Source organism: Patella vulgata, chromosome 2 (assembly GCF_932274485.2).
Source record: "Patella vulgata chromosome 2, xgPatVulg1.2, whole genome shotgun sequence".
Classification (NCBI taxonomy): Eukaryota; Metazoa; Mollusca; class Gastropoda; family Patellidae; genus Patella; species Patella vulgata.
This window is the reverse complement of record NC_065880.2, coordinates 77,229,809-77,249,290: the sequence shown is the minus strand read 5'-3', so window position 1 is coordinate 77,249,290 and position 19,482 is coordinate 77,229,809. Positions and strand designations below refer to the sequence as shown.

The window sequence follows — 19,482 nt, the reverse complement described above, 5'->3', positions numbered from 1 at the left end:
ACTCCGGAAAATCCCGATGAACTATTGCGACCAACTCACTGAGGCTCCCCGGTATTGTCCGGGTTCAACTCCGCGATTGCATACCCCTAGAATCAAGCATACGACCCAGTGGTTAGAAATGGGGGACGGGAAGACATTTTAAATATGTGAAAACAGATGAAATAAATAAATTAAGTTGGACAGCTTGTAGTATAAATTAACATCGATAATATCAAATCTAAAATAAAAAAAAAGATAATTTAATTTCGCTCTATGATTAAATGCCTCACTGAAATTGAAGGCCCCACTGTAAAAAAATATCTGTTTTAAAATCCCTACTTTTGGTTATTTGAATGAAATTATCCGTATTATCACAGAAATAAATAACTCGTATTTTTACCATAAAATCTGTTGCTTTAGTTGCATTTCTGTATTTGGACAGAAACGTCTGTATTTTTACACACTTTTCAGTATATGAGATGATAGAAACTGTTCGGTTAACGCATGCGCGTCGCAAACTTAACTTATGGCGGCGAATGTTCGAATGTGCGCTGAGGAGGCAGAATAAAGAGAGAGAGAGAGAGAGAGAGAGAGAGAGAGAGATGGGGTTTAACGTCCACTCGACACAAACTAGGTCATTTCGGGACTAACATATGGTTTAATTTTCTTTCAATAATTCGCTTGCGCGTAGGGGTCTTTAGCAGTGGGAGGAAACCGGAGGACCCGGAGAAAACCCACGAGGTTGGAGAGGCGACCCTACTCCTTGTCACGTACAACCGGGGATTCGAAACCACGCCAGTCGACTCAATAACAGACTTTATGATACAGCACGCGCACGCTAACCATTCAGCCATCCAACCCCCCGCAGAATAAAGAACAGAGGGAAATCAACAATAAGATGTTAAGGTAAGTCTTCCTAATAATATTAATGTGTAAAGGAAGATATGCAGCATAGGTAGATACTGGGCATGTTATTCGATTTAAACACATATCCTCTGTACTTTTTTATGTTTAGAATCTATGATCAATACACGTAGTGGCCATGCAAATGTATGTTGTATTGTGAATTTGAAATCGACCATTTAAACAATATTAAAGTGTAAAAAACGCAATGGTTTAGAGAATATGATGCTGGATTATTAACCATTAGCCAAGAGAGTTACCCGTGCTTATTTTGCAACTTGTCCTTCCTTGTCAATGGTGCAGGTTGGAATTTGTTCAGATGGGACTAACAACAGGGACCTGTGTGCCATTGACCGTACATGTTAAAGAACCTTAAGCCCTAAACTGTTATCCCCGCTGCCTTGGCAAGTTGTCGCCGAGAGGATATTCCGTGGCATATGCAGGAAAGTTAACACCTTTGGATTTCATGTCCTGTATGTTCTTAATCATTTTATTTCAGGTTTGTTTTGAAGGTAACAAAATTTGCCAGAAGATAGAAAGTAGTAAATCTGGCCTTCAGAAATCACAAAATTTGAAGCTATTCAATTTCCTTGTAATTTCTGTTCATTTTTAATATTTTTGTACATTTATGACTGAAAAATTACATTTACAGAAAATAAATTATTTTTTACAATGATTTTGTTTTATATTTAACCAAAATAACTATGTTTAAAGAAAAGAAAATCTTCTGGCAGAAGCCCTATTTTAACAGGGAATAATTCTGTAAAGCGACAGAAAAAGTTCTAGCAGTTGGTTTACCAGATTTTTTCTCTGTATATTATCCGTTAAAAAAAAAAAGAATAAAAGTAACAGAAAAAATAATTCTGGTAAACCAGCTGCCAGAATTTTTTCTGGTTTCTAACAGAATTATTTGTTACAGTGCACGGTCCACGCCCGCTTTGCCCACTCTCTGCCTGTCACAGAAATATACTGATAAATATCATTATCTACAATATTATCTTTAGATAGACCCAAGAAAGGGATTAATGGTGTTGATAGGAAATTCATTATTTAATGAGGCTTACCGAGGCCATTGATCCAGAATCTATAACCAATTATCCATGAGCAAGTAACACACCCGAGATAGCCTAATCTCGACTGCAATTATTAGATAATGAACTTGCCACAATACCTAAAGGCCTTCAATTCGATTTCCGAACTTGATGTATATAATATATCAATTACTTTCTACTTATTCTCTCTAAAGAAATGATATTTTCTCTTTTTATAATATAATATAATATAATTAAGTTTACATCCTGATCACGGAAGAATGGAAAACTAATTTGGCCTCGAGAGAAATCAGATAGAGAAATTCGTTATCTAATATAGAATGGTCTAATGAAGGACATATTACTTCTGATGTATCTCTGGAATACATCAATCATTTTTATTAAAGAAAAGTTCGGCATGTCTGGATATGATATAAACATTTCAAATACACCACACTCAGAGTATAAAGAGAGTGGCCTATGGGTGGCCTAGTAGAATGTTGTACCTCGAGCTTTATCTGGCTTGCGGTCATGGTTTCGAACCTTGGTGTGAGCTAAATGGCTTGAAGCTTGAAGATGGGGGGGGGGGGGCTGGGGTCTCACCTCGTGAGTTTACTCCAGGTACGCAGGAAAGACACCTGCGTATGCGTTGAAAATACTAAATGTAGGACCGCTTGTCTGCGATGTCTCAGTTGAGATTGTGTAACAAAATGGCTTCTTTGTCTAATCTTAGTAGTGCTATGCAATTACATATTCTTACACAGTTCCCTCCCCTGACCCACTATATCTTATATCGATCTATCATTCCGTTCGTTTTCACTGATTTTATATTTGTTGTGTTCTAATTAATTGATCAATTAAATTTATAGAATCTGTATGTATGTCTCGGACCACACCCATTCTTGATAAAATTAGGTCGTGGTATTCTGGTACATCTTAATGATAGTCTGGCGGAGTATCATTGGTTGTTTAAATTACAAGAACTATCCTAGAACCTGTAAAATAAAATTGTTTAGCCGTAATTTAAAATACAATAGTTTAAGAGATCTTAATAAGTAGTGCACCAATATTAATCCAGTCAGGGGTCGTTTCTATATGGTGCAATAGTGTTGTAGATACGGGAAACATAGAAAAGAAATTGTTTCTGAAGCGATGTTGACGAGCAATACCAGCATTCACTATGGTGGTGATTATTATTATGAATGAAGATATTGGATACGGTCATTATTATCTGAAGACAGCCACCAATCGAATGACGAGCATTGACTGAAGACAGCCAGCAATGACGAGAGCAATGACTGAAGACAGCCATCAATGACGAGCGTTGACTGAAGACAGCCATCATTGACTGAAGACGATTATCTGAAGACAGCCATCAATGACGAGCATTCACTGAAAACCGCCACCAATAACAAGCATTCACTATCGTCATCGGTAACAAATATTCACTAAATACATCAATGGCGAAGGAGGTTGGATGTCCCCAGGCTTCCTCGCACTGCTAACGAACCCTACGTTGTTGTGGGTGAGGTACGTGGCATGACAAGGACCACAGAATACCTCATCTGAATTCATGTTGTAAAACTTACATATTATTCATACAGCTGACGAATTAACGCCGTATAAAAAAAATCCGATACGTTGAGCTGTTTTGTAGGTGAAATTTAACCACACGGCGATCGATTTCACCCATTTCAAATGAACTGATTTATTTTCAGTTTCCAATTTTTATTTCTGGGACGATCGATGAAAGAAATGATATAACAGGTTCGTTAGAGAGATACATAACATTATTATTTTTTGTTGTTGATTTTTCAGAAAAAGTAAAATAGCCTTCATTATTACTGGGCGAGTTTCAGTTATAGAATGATAATTTCCAGTATTAATTTTTTAATGTGAAAGTGATGCGTCGTCTTTATAAAAATAGAGAGGATTATTATAGCAAAAAATATACTGAGAAGTTTATTCATGTCAAATGAACTGATTTATTTTTCCGAATTATATTTCTATTTTTTTTTCTCCAACGATCGATCCATGACATAGATGATATAACGTCTTCATTAGAGAGACAGAGAGGTCTATAGGTTACATCATTACATAATAACCTATCATTAATTAGTTAATTAAATAAAATATTACCTGTACACAGGGATATTATATTATAATAATAATGGATTATGTTACATTCATTAATTTTATAAATTGGTTACCTTACGAGACAAAAATCAATAATCATGCTTATATAATCCAGGTAATTCAGGTCTGGTAACTCATGGTTATGTAGTCAGGAATTCAGGTAACTCATAAACAAAGACCTTTGATAATTATCTCCAGGTAAGAGAGAGAGAAATGGGGTTTAACGTCCACTCGATACAAACTTGGTCATGTCGGGACTAACATATGGTTCAATTTTATTTCAATAATTCGCTTGCGCATAGGGGTCTCCGTCTTCATTAGCCCAGTATAGGAGCAGAAAAGTAGGACGTTAAACCCCATTTCATTTTTTGCATAGGGGTCTTTAGCAGTGGGAGGACCCGGAAAACTCCCACGAGGTTTGAAAGGCAACCCTACTCCTTGTCACGTACACCCGGGGAATCGACACCGCGCCAGTTGACTCAATGAATCTCCAGGCAAAGCCTGACCCTCAATATCAAACTGATCAGCAGTAAAATTAATATGCTCTTGACCGTCAATATCACTGAGAGGGGTGACACCGGGGCGAGTTAATTAGCTCGCAATATTAATTTTTTTTCTTCCGCAAATTAAATTCTAAAACTAATTTTTTTAAATTACATGAAAAATAAATAAAGGCGTTTAAGGTATATCTGGATAAAAATATTTCCTATTAAGTGTAAATGGGTACATAAAATAATACGCGGGGGCATATAATTAGTAAAAGGTGCCAGTTCTGCCCGGACCAGTAGTTAGTATTTTTACGTCTTGTGAAAACAACGCACGTGTTTACCTCTCAGATCTTTTAGAAATTTATACACCTGGTCGAACGTTACGTACACCAGATAAACTAAGCTCAAAACAGTTTATCTTGTCTCTTATGGTCAGCGCTCTTTTAGTTTTCAAGCCGCATTACCACTGTGAAACAGAATGTCTCAGTATAACCAGGAATAATTAGTAAGTAATGGTTATGTAATAAATTATTGCTGTATAATAACTGCTATAACACAGTAATTTTATAATATATAATAAAAATGGGGGGTCGTGTGGCCGAATGGTTTCGATTCCCCGCTTGTACGTGACAAGGAGTGGTGTCGCCTGTCCAACCTAGTGGGCTTTCTACGGGTCCCCCGGTTTCCTCCAACAACTAAAGAATCCTACGCGCAAGCGAATTATTGAAATAAAATTGAACCATATGTTAGTCCTGAAATGATCTAGTTTGTGTCGAGTGGACCTTAAACCCAATTTCTCTCTCTCTTTCTCTATAATAAAAATTAAATCTGATTAAAACACAGATCCTATTTCGTTTCGTTTTTTATAGTTCAAATTGTCGCTTTACGTGTCTTCACAACACTAGGATCTGGAAAAGTTGTTACACAATAGGCGTTCTAGTTGATGCGAGGAATTAGCCAATGAAACGGTCTGTCACGGCGAGTTTTTGTCGTGCTCTTCACGGAACAGTGGGCAAACCCCTAGAAACGTCAACGCGGATTCATTAATCAATGTCTGGCTTGATAGTGTCAAAAGCCTCTCGTATGACCAATGACGCGATCTCTCTGTATTTTAATCAGATTGATAAAAATTAAGCACAACGGGAATGAACAAGGCTAATAAAGACGAGCATACGCCATGCAGTGTGAAATGACGGGAATATTACCTGAGTTCTTTTACGTGCACGCCAAAGTGTACCAGGGACAAAATAAAACTATCCAATTGGATTCAATCGTCTTAAATTGTTGTCCATCAATAGATTTGGTGCTGGCTCTTGATCACACCCAGGCCATTTATAGATATGCAGTCCTGACCATATAGATATATCGTCTGCAGAATGTTGACAAATGTTCAATTCATCATACCTTTGGAAATACAGAGCGGAATTTTCGCATTGATATACCTTTTCAGAGATTCAACGTCCACCAATCCCTTAAATCATGGCCAAAGATATTTATTATATTACTTGAATCGTGAGACAAGCTTTAAAAAACTCACTGATGGAACTATTTTTTTTATCTTAAATCGATCAGTGATTGAACAGGCTTAATACAGTTAAAATTATTTCGAAGGATTAAGCGGAAGTGAGTTTGTTTACTAATTTTAGTTTTGTTTTGGACTTAAAATGTCGACTGATGACATGAACAAAAAATCTCAACAATCTGTCTAGACATATATTCACTCCGTAAAACAAATTAACACGTTATTTGTTTGCCTAAATCAGACAGGTGTCGATTTATAATCACATAAACCTCGACCAAGACATCCTCCTAAATAACCGCAGTAGTTTACTTTCTTTCTTTTTCCTCTGGCTAAATATGTCTATTGCAGGTCTTTTTTCTACAATTGTCATCTTTACATGAAAAGTACATAATCAACTCTCTAGATCACCGGATGACCGTGCTTTGGAATATATTAAAAACAATTGGCATTTAATAGTTTAATGTTATACTGAATAATCGAGACTTTGTTTATTATCCCAGAAATGGTCTTTGGCAATTGAGACTATATTGTCAAAAACTTAGAGAACGCTAGATCGGAGACGGTCCTGCACATATGATTGCATATGTGGATTGTGTGTTAGGACCTGCAGATATCGTCAGTCTCGATATGTAAACAGGGCTAGCGCTGACCCTAACCCTAACTCTGGGCCAACCTTAACCTTAACCCAAACTCACATATGTGCAGGACCGTCTCCGATCTAGCGTTCTGCCGAAAACTTCAGTAGTATGTTAAACCTATTCAAAATTCATTACAATGTTACAAGGGAGACAACTACTGCTCTTTGGAATCGCATCGCACTTCCTGTCATCAATCATTTGAATACTGTATTTAGGCTATGTCTTAATAGATCATTCTATGGATTCTATTTTAATTTCACCCACAAAGATCCAAATATTATGTCATGATTTTCTCATAAAAATCTGGTACAGTTGATTACAAATGTTTTTAATAAGCGCGGTCAATGTATACAACTGTTTATGACATCAATTATTACCATATCATTCCAGTCTACATTCTTTCCAGGCGGTCTGAACCCTTAATTCGAAATAAGAATAGGCGTATGCCCGTCTTCATTAGCCCAGTCGGTGCAGAACAGCAGAACGTTAAACCCCATTTTATTTCCACGTTAGGGAAGTTAGCCGAGTTAAATCGCTACCAGAATTTACCTAAGACCAACACCGCTTAGAATTAGGCATTCCGAAAAGTGCATAAACATGAAGATAACGGTGGTTAGAAAATGCTTCAACGTAAATTATAACGCATATACAGAAATGATAGAGCCGTCGCTGTTTGTCTGACGCCTAGGTCGATAGTCCATAGTTCTTCGTTAAGATTTATATTCGTCTGATTTGAAGGAACTGAAATGAAATGAAATGAAACGGGGATGAAGATCCTACCTTTCTGCGCCACCCTCGTTAATGAAAACAAGCATACGCTATTAAGTGTGCTATGAGGGAAATTTTGTTTGCTACACCCTGCTCTTTATTTTGAATTCCAGTTCTATTACGTGGACGCCAACGTTTTTCGTCCCTCGTCCTATCCGCCAACCTCGTGGGTTTTCTTCGGGTCCTCCCACTGCTAAAGACCCCCATGCGCAAGCGAATTATTGAAATACAATTAAACCATGTTAGTCCCGAAATGAATGGCCTAGTCTGTGTCGAGTGGACGTTAAACCCATCCCTCTCTTTATCTCTCTCGTCCTATCCAAAAAGCTAGGCCTGATTTGAGATAAGGTAAACTACAATAAAACATTGAAGTCCGAACATCACTCCTTACACCTCCAACCTACCGAGAAAAACTTTCAGTAGAAGCCACAATTATTATAAGTACCATGGTCTGACTCTAAACAGAACTCCTTAAACCCCCCAAAGAGTGAGTTTAACGTCCACCCGACACAACAACTAGGTCGTTTCGGGACTAACATACGGTACAAGTTTATTTTAATAATTCGCTTGCGCGTAGACATCTTTAGCAGTGGGATGAAACAAGAGGACCCGCAAATAACCTACGAGGTTGGACGGGCTACCCTACTCCTAGTAACTTACAAACTGAGGATGGGACCAAGCCATTTGACTCAAGGGCAGACTTTATGATCTAAAGCGCACGCATGGAAATATTTTAGCCTAGCTTAAGTAGTATGCATGTGGCTCCAAAATGAAAATAAACGGGAAAGAAATTAATGTACTGATCAACGTTTGACAAATGAATATTGGCGTTTTGAAATATAGAGCAACAGCCGTGTACCTAATTGAGTTTATCACTACAGATGATAATAAAGAATTACATACTAGTAATAAAGCGGCCCTCATAGCACACAGTATGGCGTATGTCCGTCTTCATCAGCCCCGTCGGAGGAGATCATTATTCTATTTAATTCCAATTCAGTAATACAGATGAACATAGTCAAATTACTAGGACGTCACTGCCATGCGCTCTGGACATTCAAAATGAAAATTGAAATGGTGTTTAATGGCACGTCAGTACTAACCAGGTTATATTGCGTCAAATTGACATTTAAAGACATGTCTTATTGTCTTATAAAACATCATACGTATTGCAATAAACCTTGTGCCTTATATTTTTAAAAACGTATTATTTTCGTTACAGGGAGTACTTATTCTTGAAATTAAACGTGTCATTTGCCTAATGGTATTGTCTTAATATGTTCTGTCTATCTTAAATACCACATTATTAGCCAGGCCAGTTGTACTATTCCAATTACAAGCTAACCTTTCGTGTAATTTCAAAATTAGGACAATATACGAGGACTGGCTGAAAAGTTCTAAGCCTATCTCAAAGATATGAACAAAGTCGACGGTTTCCATTTATGTTTCTACATAGTCCCCTTCGGCGTGTACACACTTTTGCCAACGATGTTGTAAGGCCTGGATATGCCGGTCAAGAAGAAAGAGTTTTTTCATCTACTCTAAAAAAATCGTTCACAGTTAACATGTCTTCATAATACTAGGAAAATGAGGACCGGCTAATCCCCAGGTATCCATGGTTATAAATCCGGCCAAACAAATTTCAGGATCTGCTTCAAAACGACGCAGTTTGTCACGGGACGTCAGGAATCTGACACGTTACTTATCAACAGCCAAGAACTTTAGCACCTATCCTGCATAAGCTCGTTGGCGATAATGTGCTCAAACCCTCTCATGAGAGATGCAATGTGTCGAGTTGCCAATCGTCGATCAGCCATTACCAAGTTTTCTTGAATGGTTGCTGTTGATTGCCTTCCAGGGCGGCTCTCTCCGTCCACCTCCTTACTGTGGAAACTATGTCGGCATCTATCTGTGTTGGGACTAGACCTTTCAGTTACAGGTACTAATTGACTGCCCTACAGGCAATTCTGGCCATTTCTGGTGATTTCAGGGGTAGGTTCACAAGATGGTCTGGTACGAAGACAATAATAACACTAAAGTTGCAGTTCTTATGTCTATGATCCATTTTATGATTGTACTTGTTGGTGGCAAAAGTTTGTTTCAAGCCAATTGATCTATCATTTTCAGGCTTAGAACTTTTTAGCCAGCCCTCCTTTTCGTACAATCTGGGGCCATAACCCAGGAAGTTACGATCCGATATGCGCAATTCTCAACAGAAACCAAGATCGTTGGATTATAATCGTACATTTTACGTTTAATCAAAATTGGATATAAATAGTGACTTCTACTTCGCTAGCAAGGGGTTACGATTTGCTTCTATTCACCTTTGGCAGATCTCGAATACATTTTGAGGATTCGCGGTTTAGGATTTCATGGGTTACAGATATCACTAGCTGTATCCAATCAGAAGATGTTTACGCAGATCACACACGAGATGGGAGAACTCCCGCTTGACCTCAGGCGAGAGGAACTGTCACTCAAGTACTGGGGTAAACTACAAATGCTAAAAGAAAAATGTCCGACATATAAGTGCCTCCAACAATTCAAACGTATAGGCTTTAGGAAAAAGACTCGTCCCATGAGATTCGGGCAAATGTCAAACGATATCTTAAATAAGCACAGTTTAAAAGGAACAATCATAGAAAAAAAAACTTGTCCCGTCTCTCCACTCTGGCAACTAAGCGTTCCCACGCACCTAATTAACGTCACAAACAAACCCGCCAATCCCATAGAGGCTAGAACACTAGCATTAGAACTAATAGACACCAAATGGGAAGATTATCGAAAAAAAATACACAAGGAACAACAGGGTACGACATATAGCCAAGGAAGGGTTGTCACTAAACGATCTAGAAAATTTAGAATACAGCAGTCAGGAATTCACAAGCAAAGCTAAAGACAAAATTTAAAATGTATGGAAAACCCGTCTAAAACAAGAAAATACTCATCGCTATCAACTAGATTGCAATCTTGTAGACAAGGTTTACATCAATCATCCCTCAATTAAAATATGCAAACTCATCACGAGGCTTAAAAACAATAAACGTAATTAAAGACTTCACCTTTACACCAATTAAATGCCCGTGTGGACAAATTGCAACCACGTCACACCTGCTAATCAACTGTAATCAATTAAACAGAGAACGTCAATCCGTGATTAAGAATCTAGCAGAGAGGGGAAAAATTCTCTGTTTCAAATCTCTCCTTTCTCCACAACCTGACGATAGATACTGGACATCTTAGCTTGTCTGGGATTTTATTGAGAATACAGGCATGACCAAATACATTAAATTAATCAATTAAAACAGTAGGGCGGAGCGTAAAAATGTCCCCTAGAGGGAAACGTAAACCGCCCTACACTACGAATAAAACTCTGATAAAATTAATAAATAAAATTGTACCCAGTCGGGCTGAGCGAAAAAACGTCCCCTAGAGGGAATCGCCACCCGTCCTACACCACAAATAAAACTCTTAACTAATAAATCAGGGTGTTAACGTAACACACCCTGACACTCAACGAAATAATTATTTTTTATTATCCCTTCTCGACTAAATAAGTATTGATCGTAGATCATATTAAGCCACCATACATGTATTTTTGTACTTTATTATCTCCGAATAAATATTAACTGTATATTATATCAATTTACCATTAATATAATTTTTGAGTATACTTTCTCCTATTCCATTTATTATTTATTTATAATTCATTTAGCAATTTCTTTTCTTTTCTTCCGCTTATTATTCTTATTATCAGTTTATAAGGACCCCCACCCCACCCCCGAAGCCTTACTAGACGAAATAAAAACAAAAATCACCGTAAGACCAGATACTCTTTTTTCTTTAGCTTTCTTTTTCAGGTGCTGGATTCTTCCTTCAGAGAACCAACAATAAAAGGAATGAAAAGCAGAAACAAAGATGAAACAACGCCACCATACCGGACAACAAACCCAAATGGAAGGAAGAATGGACCAAGACTCACACTCACACTATTGTGTTCTTGAATGTGTCCAATTTAACAGCGAATTTATTATTATTATGTAACATACTAAGAACCTAACTACATTTTTTGGGCACCAACCACCACTGCCCCCCCCCCCCCCCCAGTCAAAAATTTCCCCGTACGCCTATGGCCCCAAGGAAGAGTTGCACCTCCCTGCCATTCTACCGGACAGAACGACCAGACCAATACAAATGACCCAATAAGTATATATATGTACATAATATGTTTAAATGTTCGTCCACATTGTCTGTTTTGTCAAGATGTCCTTGTATACATGTCTGTCCAAATGTTCGTCCATGTTCATGTCTGTTTTGTCAAAAATTCGTCTGTTTGTAAACGTCTACTGGCACTTTTCTATTCTTTGCACATGTTATTTCATGTCTCTTGCTGTTATCTATTGTCCTCTGTACATATATATAAAAGCCTAATTATCCTTTTTTTCAATAATCACATTCTCAATTATTGCACCTTGTTTACATAACATGTTATTGTCTGCGATATCACCTCGGTGGAAGCGGACGTAAAATACAACTAACAAACAACAACAACTCAGATCACATGTATGTCGATGAAATGTAAACACATATGGCAGTGGACACAGTCTTGTCGCCTCTGCCACGAAATATTGCCAAAACGACATAGAAGAACCATTTTCGGAGATACTTTTGGAGTCGGTCAACAACTATGTGAAGTGTTGGGTTATATTCCCCAAATTCAAGACGGGATTAGTACAATTATATAGATACGTTGGCGGTTTTTGTTTCACAAAGCTGAACAAATTATCGAAAATTGACTATGACATTTTGCACAGAGTAGAAGCCCTGAGAGATGAAACTATGCTATTATAAAAACACTTCGGTCCAAATATTTATCAAAATTTCAATCCTCATGCCATAATAAAATTCCTCCTCTGGATGTAGAGAGCCCACAACCTTGATATACCATCTTTTTACACTGTTTGCGTTCGAGGAGCGGCCATTTTTTCTGGCAGTTTGGGACTGAGTTTCACGAAATTCGAACTCAACCGGAATATAATTGTAACCTCCATAGGGTCCACAAGCTAAAAAACGTGAGTTTCCATACAATCAGGGGCCATAATTCAGGAACTTACGGTGCAATATCGACAGGAACCAAGATCTTTAGGTTATAAACTTACATTTCAAATTTCACAACAAAATCAGATATAAATTGTGACCTTTATAGGATCCACAAGCTAAAAACGCGATTTTCGGACAATCAAGGGCCATAATCCATGAAGTTACGGTCCGATTCATGCCAATATCGTAAGGAACCGAGATCTTAGGGAGATAAACCTGTCAGCAATTCAGACACGTACAGCAGGTGCCTGTACATTCAGGCCGACAGAGCAAAAAAAGTGGTAATCAAGCTGTTTTCTCCAGACGAAGTCAGGGTAATATAATAATAGATCTCTGGACCATCCCTTTCTGCCAAATTTAATTTTTTGCAATGTTTTGTGTCCGCCCCCGTTTTCTGAGCCAACAATGCAGTGCAGATCTGTCCCCCCATAAAAAAAGAAGATTGTCTGCATCTGCCACTGCTCTCCTCACCATACATTACAATAGATTATTAATCGCTTACAAAATTACAAAACCACATTCAATCAACAGACATTTTTTGTCAAAATGTGCATCTGATGCATCAAAACTGGTATAGTTTAATGTTATTATACATGTACAATCGTAAACCATGGCAAGCGAAGATGGAGTGTCCACTACCTCGGTATTACACACTTTTACACTATTTGCATACAAGGAGCGGCTATTTTGTTCGGCAGTTTCTGTCAGCATTTTACAAAAGTCAAACTCAACCTTCATTGATGTGTAACGGCGATATAATCCAGGAAGTTTTTTCGGATATGCGCGCGTATTTAAAGGAAAGTTGCGTCAAAATCAGATAAGAATTGTGACCTGTAGAGTGGCCACAAATGTACTGTGGACGGACGTCCGGACAGACATGGGCGACGACAATATACGTCCACATGAAAATTTGAGCGTATAATGAGTCAAGTGGGGTGGTTTCGATTTCACTTTGCACGTGACAAGGAGTAGGGTCTCCTATTCAAACTCGTGGGTTCCCGCGGGTCCCACTACGCGCAAGCGAATTAGGAAATGAAACTGATACGTTTTAGTCCCGAAATGACTTAGGTTCTGACGTTAAACCCAGTTTTTTTTTTATCTCGGAATACGAAAGCTGTAACACAGCCATGGGACATAACTCCATAAGGATTAACACAAACGAGACCCTGTTTTTTTCACTATAACTTCTCTCATAAACGTTTCGTGCATTTACCCCGCAACCAAGCTGGATATAACGATTTATCTTGGCATACAAAACATACAATGTCAGTCTATACTTAACTCCGCTTGAGAACAAACACGAAACCAGCTGACCGACATTTTAAATCCGACATCGACGATTTTAGTCGAAAACACTAAGTATACTTCGATAATTTTAAGAAGTATTTATTATGCTTCCATTTAATAAAATTTTAATGTTTATTTAGTCTTTTTGTGTGCGAAAGATGTAAAACCGATTAGGACTGCAAAATAGTACACTAGATTTTGAACATGGTTCTTTGTGTGCAGAATAACAATTTGGCTGAAGTTTTCATTTTAAAGTAGCCAAGTCTCTAACTCAATATCTTCCAAAACCTTCGACATTGAAAACACGAATTAGTTGTCAATTTCAATCAACATTGGTGCTGTGATCTTACCGGGAAAAGATAGGCTTTTGATATCCAATATTTAAGACAAAATAAACATTTTACAATTGGTACAATGCGTTTCAGCGCAATTTGTAACAAGCGACTCGCAGAACGAGGTTAGACATATTCCACAAGTCATATGTGGAGAGCATGCGCAATAAATACTATCGGTGTAGACTGGAATAACCAGACGCTAGAGACTGCCATTCGATTGAGACTTTTGGCGTATTTCGCCTTACATAACTGCTTTGAAATTAGAGTAAAAACGGAAACGATTGAATGTAAATCAGTTTATTTACATTCCTATTACATTATTATATACCTTGCCACCCATTTGTGTCAATTTGTAGGTCCCAAATATTAGCGATTTAGCTCCTTTAAACTGTTATCAACAATTGTTCTTAAGAATCATTAACGGGCGCGGACATAAAACAGCCTCGAAAAATGATGTTTAAATTCAGAACGGGGATTTGGGGGACCGAATGGTTTAAAGCATCCGCTTTATATAATAAGATCTGTCAGTGACAGATATATAACTATTCAAAACAGAAAGGGGGTTTGGTGGCCGAATGGTTAAAGCGTGTGCGTTGGATCAGAAGGTCTGTCATCGAGTCAAGTAGTGTGGTTTCAAATTTCCGCTTGTACGTTACAAGGAGTTGGGTCGCCTGTCGAAACTCCTTGCTTTTCCCCGGGTCCTCTAGTTTCCACGTCTCTTAAAGACACCTACCTAAAATTGAACCCTATGTTAATCCCCGGTTGTACGTGGCAAGGAGTAGGGTCGCCTGTCTAACCTCGTGGGTTTTCTCCGGGTCCTCCGGTTTCCTCCCACTGCTAAAGACCCCTACGCGCAAGCGAATTATGTAAATAAAATTAAACCATATGTTAGTCCCGAAATGACCTAGTTTGTGTCGAGTAGACGTTAAACCCCATTTCTCTTTCTCTCTCTCTGAACCCTATGTTAATCCCGAAATTTCAAAGTTTGTGTAGAGTAGAATTAAACTTCTTTTCTCTCTCTTTCTTTCTCAAAACATAATTTCTATAAATGAATACATTTATTAAAATTGTTTGCGACGCAAATAATAAAAGATTGGTTAAACCTGTAACTATGTCGAATACGTAATGACGTCAAGAAGTCCCACCGTGGTCGTTCTAAAATGCAATCACCGCAATATGGCTAAAAGCCCTTAGAAATATACCATAAATATAGATGTGTCCAGTACAGCAAAAATATCCAAAGTTCCATTATAGTTTTCTTGGAAGCTTTTATATTGGCTTAATCAAATAGTATATAGTCTAGCCAAGGAGGAAGAAGAAAAACAAAAAGACAAAGACATTAAATGAAATAAAAAGACCATAATTATTTCGACAACAGAGAATATTTATGACCGCAGTATAATGGAATCAAGGTTAAATATAATGTCTCAAGATCATAAATAACCATTATGAAAACGGTAACTTAGCACGCCATATTTATTTGTGTTTGTTATAAAAAATAATAATAACATTAAATGTTTTATATGCATGGATTTGCTTACACTTAGATCAATATGAATCCGTTGCAAACTACATAGTCCAGTCAATTTATGATTTTACTCTCCACAAATTGCAAGAAAACCTTTTATTGGGCATTTTTGCGTTTATTTAGATGTACTTTATAAAATCCCCAAAGTTAACCAAATTTTGCGAACCGGAAAGCGCTAAAACCCAAGATGGCCGAGAGTTGACTAATCAATGTACAAGAAAACCCTAAACTGTTGGTCTAAGAAGAGCCTATAAATGTATTATGAATATATAAATTAATAATTTTGGTGTCATTCTTTCATTTGAAGATATATCCTGTGGTGTTCACTGGTTCCTTAAAGTGTGGGGGGGGGATCACGTGAGTAAGACGCTGGCTCGCTAGCCTTGGGTCGGGGGTTCGATCCCTGCATTGGCAGAGAAAGTTCATCCAGATTTTCCGGCGTGGTTTCCCCTTGTAAATGATGCAGGACGGAGGGCCTGACAAGGAAAGCTGTCTAGTCGTTCGGATGGGACGAAAAACCGAGGTCCCGTGTACAAATTGGCGTGCACGTAAAAGATCCCTTGGCAGTTGGAATTCGATATAAAAATAAAATAAAACCAAGTACGAACAATCCAAACCATAAGACAGAATTCGAAGGCCTAATTCGATATAAGAGTAGGCCTTAGCGCCGCTGCCCGGTCAAAATTTCTCTTATAGCACACTGTATGGCGTATGCACGTCTTCATTAGTCCAGTTTAGGAGCAAAACATTAGGACGTTAAACCCCATTTCATTTCATTTTCCTTAAAGTGGTAAAATCTGGTAAAATCCAAGATGGCTGTCTGACATTCCCCTAACCAATGTACAAAATAACCCCCTAAACGGTTGGGTTTTGAGACCTTACTAATGTATAATGAACTTTTAATTAATGCTTTAGGGGGTCATTCTTTCATATGAAGACATGCCCAGCGGTGTTAAATGATCCCTTTACTGTTTACGGGGAACCCCTATCCCCCACAATCTGCGACCGAGACTTTACCCTGCATTGCTTCATCATAATATAGCACCTTTAGTATCTGACGTAAGATCATAAATGGAATGCGATTTGGCATATAAACTTCGTTTTACAGTGGGGTTCCCATACGGTAGAATAGTAATAAAAGCCACACTCAAATAGTCTGTGCAGCATATAATGTATTGAACTTTGGCCTTACCAAGGCTCAGAGATTGGGGGGGGGGGGGGCGCCCCATGATACCAAGTAATCGCTCCGTGAAACATATTCCCCTCGGACCCAGCCCCTTAACATTAAGAGCTCAGTATACGTCGCTATTTGAATTATTTTCAAGAACTGCAGCTTAAACATATTCTTCATCATTCTGATAGTGACCTAATAGTCTTTCTAAAGATTCTTTAAATGCCCCCACCGCCTTGATGAAATACATGGACAGGGTGTTAAGTTGATGACGTAGACCTTGTGTTACAGGGATGGTGGGACGTCGAGAAACATTATTACCTTGTTGGATCAGGTTTGTGGCAAGTTAAAATGGTTTTTAAGATGGTTGAGATTTCCTGTAACCGCTTTCTTTCGTAGCTTTAGAGTTGTTGAGTTTCTAGTATAACCAATTTAAATTCGTGAATTTCGAGTAAGGGACGGAATATAACTTACTGTGAATTCCATCTTGCTCCATTGGTAGCTTGTAGTCGTTTTCTCCTTCTAAGATAACAGTTGAATGGAGGGAGAACCTCACAAACCTCAATATTGATTTCAGTTAATTAATAGCTTCTTTAAAACCATCCTTGACTACTAACTGTAAACTATGGGCGTAGCAGGCAATCAAACAGGTCAGAGGAATCATGGGAAGCTGCAATACTATCTTCCACCTCATCGTCTTCAGGTAGAGAAAAGTCAAAAGCTTTGATCATATTATCGGTGATATCTGTGTTTATTTCATCTTCAATAATAAAAAAAAGTTGAAATTATCTCTTCAGCGGAATGTTCTCCTTTAAACCGTTTGCAGACAATCATTACAGTACGTAAATTCCAATCAGAAATATAGTGTCCTGTTATGCCTGAAAAACTCTTCATTGTTCTGTTGGACCGCAAGTCTATAGTGACACACACTATCAACGGATTTCAGAGATTGGATAAGTTTATCTTTAATAGCACTGGCTTTATCAGCTAACAGTTTGACAGTTAGGTGTTTACGGCTAGGTAGTTGGTATCTTGGATCAAGTAATTCAAAAAGCCACTTGGTCTGACTACTATCTTCTATTGACAGTGGCAACAGATTTCCAGCTATAAACATTAACAAGGCATTGGTAATAGTATTTTGGTGTGCATCACTTTGTGAATATTTTGAGGATGGTTTTACAAAGGTTCACCATGTGGATTGGTCTGAACTTGTTTCTCCAACAGCTACCTAGGATGCCTTTCCTATTGTAAGGTTTCTGTGTTTTCTCTAAAAAATATGAAGGTTAGATTTTTAAACAAAATGACACACTGAAGAAGATGAAAGATCAGGCCCCGAGTTCACAAAGCATTCTCAGACTTAAGTTGAGAATTTACTCAACTTTCAATCACTGTTTATGAGAAATATTTTTGATCCAGATACACAAAACTTTGCATATAGTTTCTTATTGATATATCTGATACATTAAAACAACAATATTATTATAAAGGGCTATATTTTAGTTAAAATAAGGCGAACAATTTTGAGTAAATTCTCAACTTAAGTCTGAGAATGCTTTGTGAACTCGGGGCCAGTAATTTCTTAGACAATAGAGTAATTAATCAACACTGATTGGCTCAATCTCTTAGATAGAGAGTAATTAATCACCATTAATTTGCTCAATCTCGTAGACAATAGATCCCTCAGACGAAAAAAAAACCCCAACAAAGTATCCAGTTCCTTCTTCCTCTTCTGAAGCTTTCGTTGAATTTGAGTACATAATTCCCCAGGCTTTAATAAGTAAGATTTCTTACCTTGATATGAGTAATGACGTTTGATGTGATGTTCAAACTTCCAGAAATATTTGATGCACAGCGTTTATATTTAGCCTTGAAATTTCCATCAGTATTGGCAGGTACAACAAAATGAGATAGCACTGGAGTAAGCATTTTGACAATATAATGACTTTGGTTGATGTTGGTTTATTAAAGACTTAACGTCCAATACAGTTATTCTCAACCAGTGTGCCGCGGAATTTTGAACGGCACACTAAGAAAATGCGAAAAACCACATGATCCCAATTGCGTATTCACTGGTGTCTACTTATAAGTTCATAGCTGTGTTTTTCTTTATTTATTTTGAGTCATTCTAGGTGTCTATGACTAGTCTCTGTCTACGGGTGTATGCCGTCTGACTTGCCATGTTTTTATTTTGCAAAATTCAAATATTTTTCATATATATTTAGCAAGGTGTGCCGTTGGCAAAAAAGGTTGAGAACCACTGGTCCAATACATTAATAATATGATATTATGGACAGGTCGATTTAATTATATTATTTACAATTAATGGGTTTAAAATTGGTAAAAATACAAACGTCCGTGTATATCTTAAGTCACCTTTCAATTGGTAAAACACAAAATTAAAGAGTCCTTGTATATCAAAAGGTCAGTTTAAAACACACTTATAAAATCGCTGTCGTGAGAAGAGAAGGGGGATCATCTTCTCCCTTTGTCATAATAAAAAAAACCCAGGTTAAAACAGGAGGTCCAGCCGACTGATGTTTGGTGCCATCAGTACGGATTGAAAAAAAAATACGTGGGGAAAAAGAACCCGCTTGCG

At 37.7% G+C, this 19,482-nt stretch overlaps 1 pseudogene; it reads right to left on the bottom strand.

Moving 5' to 3' along the window:
* Positions 1-2,274: 2,274 nt before the first annotated feature.
* LOC126812536 (uncharacterized) lies at positions 2,275-18,812 on the bottom strand (annotated as a pseudogene).
* Between the last annotated feature and the right edge of the window lie 670 nt (positions 18,813-19,482).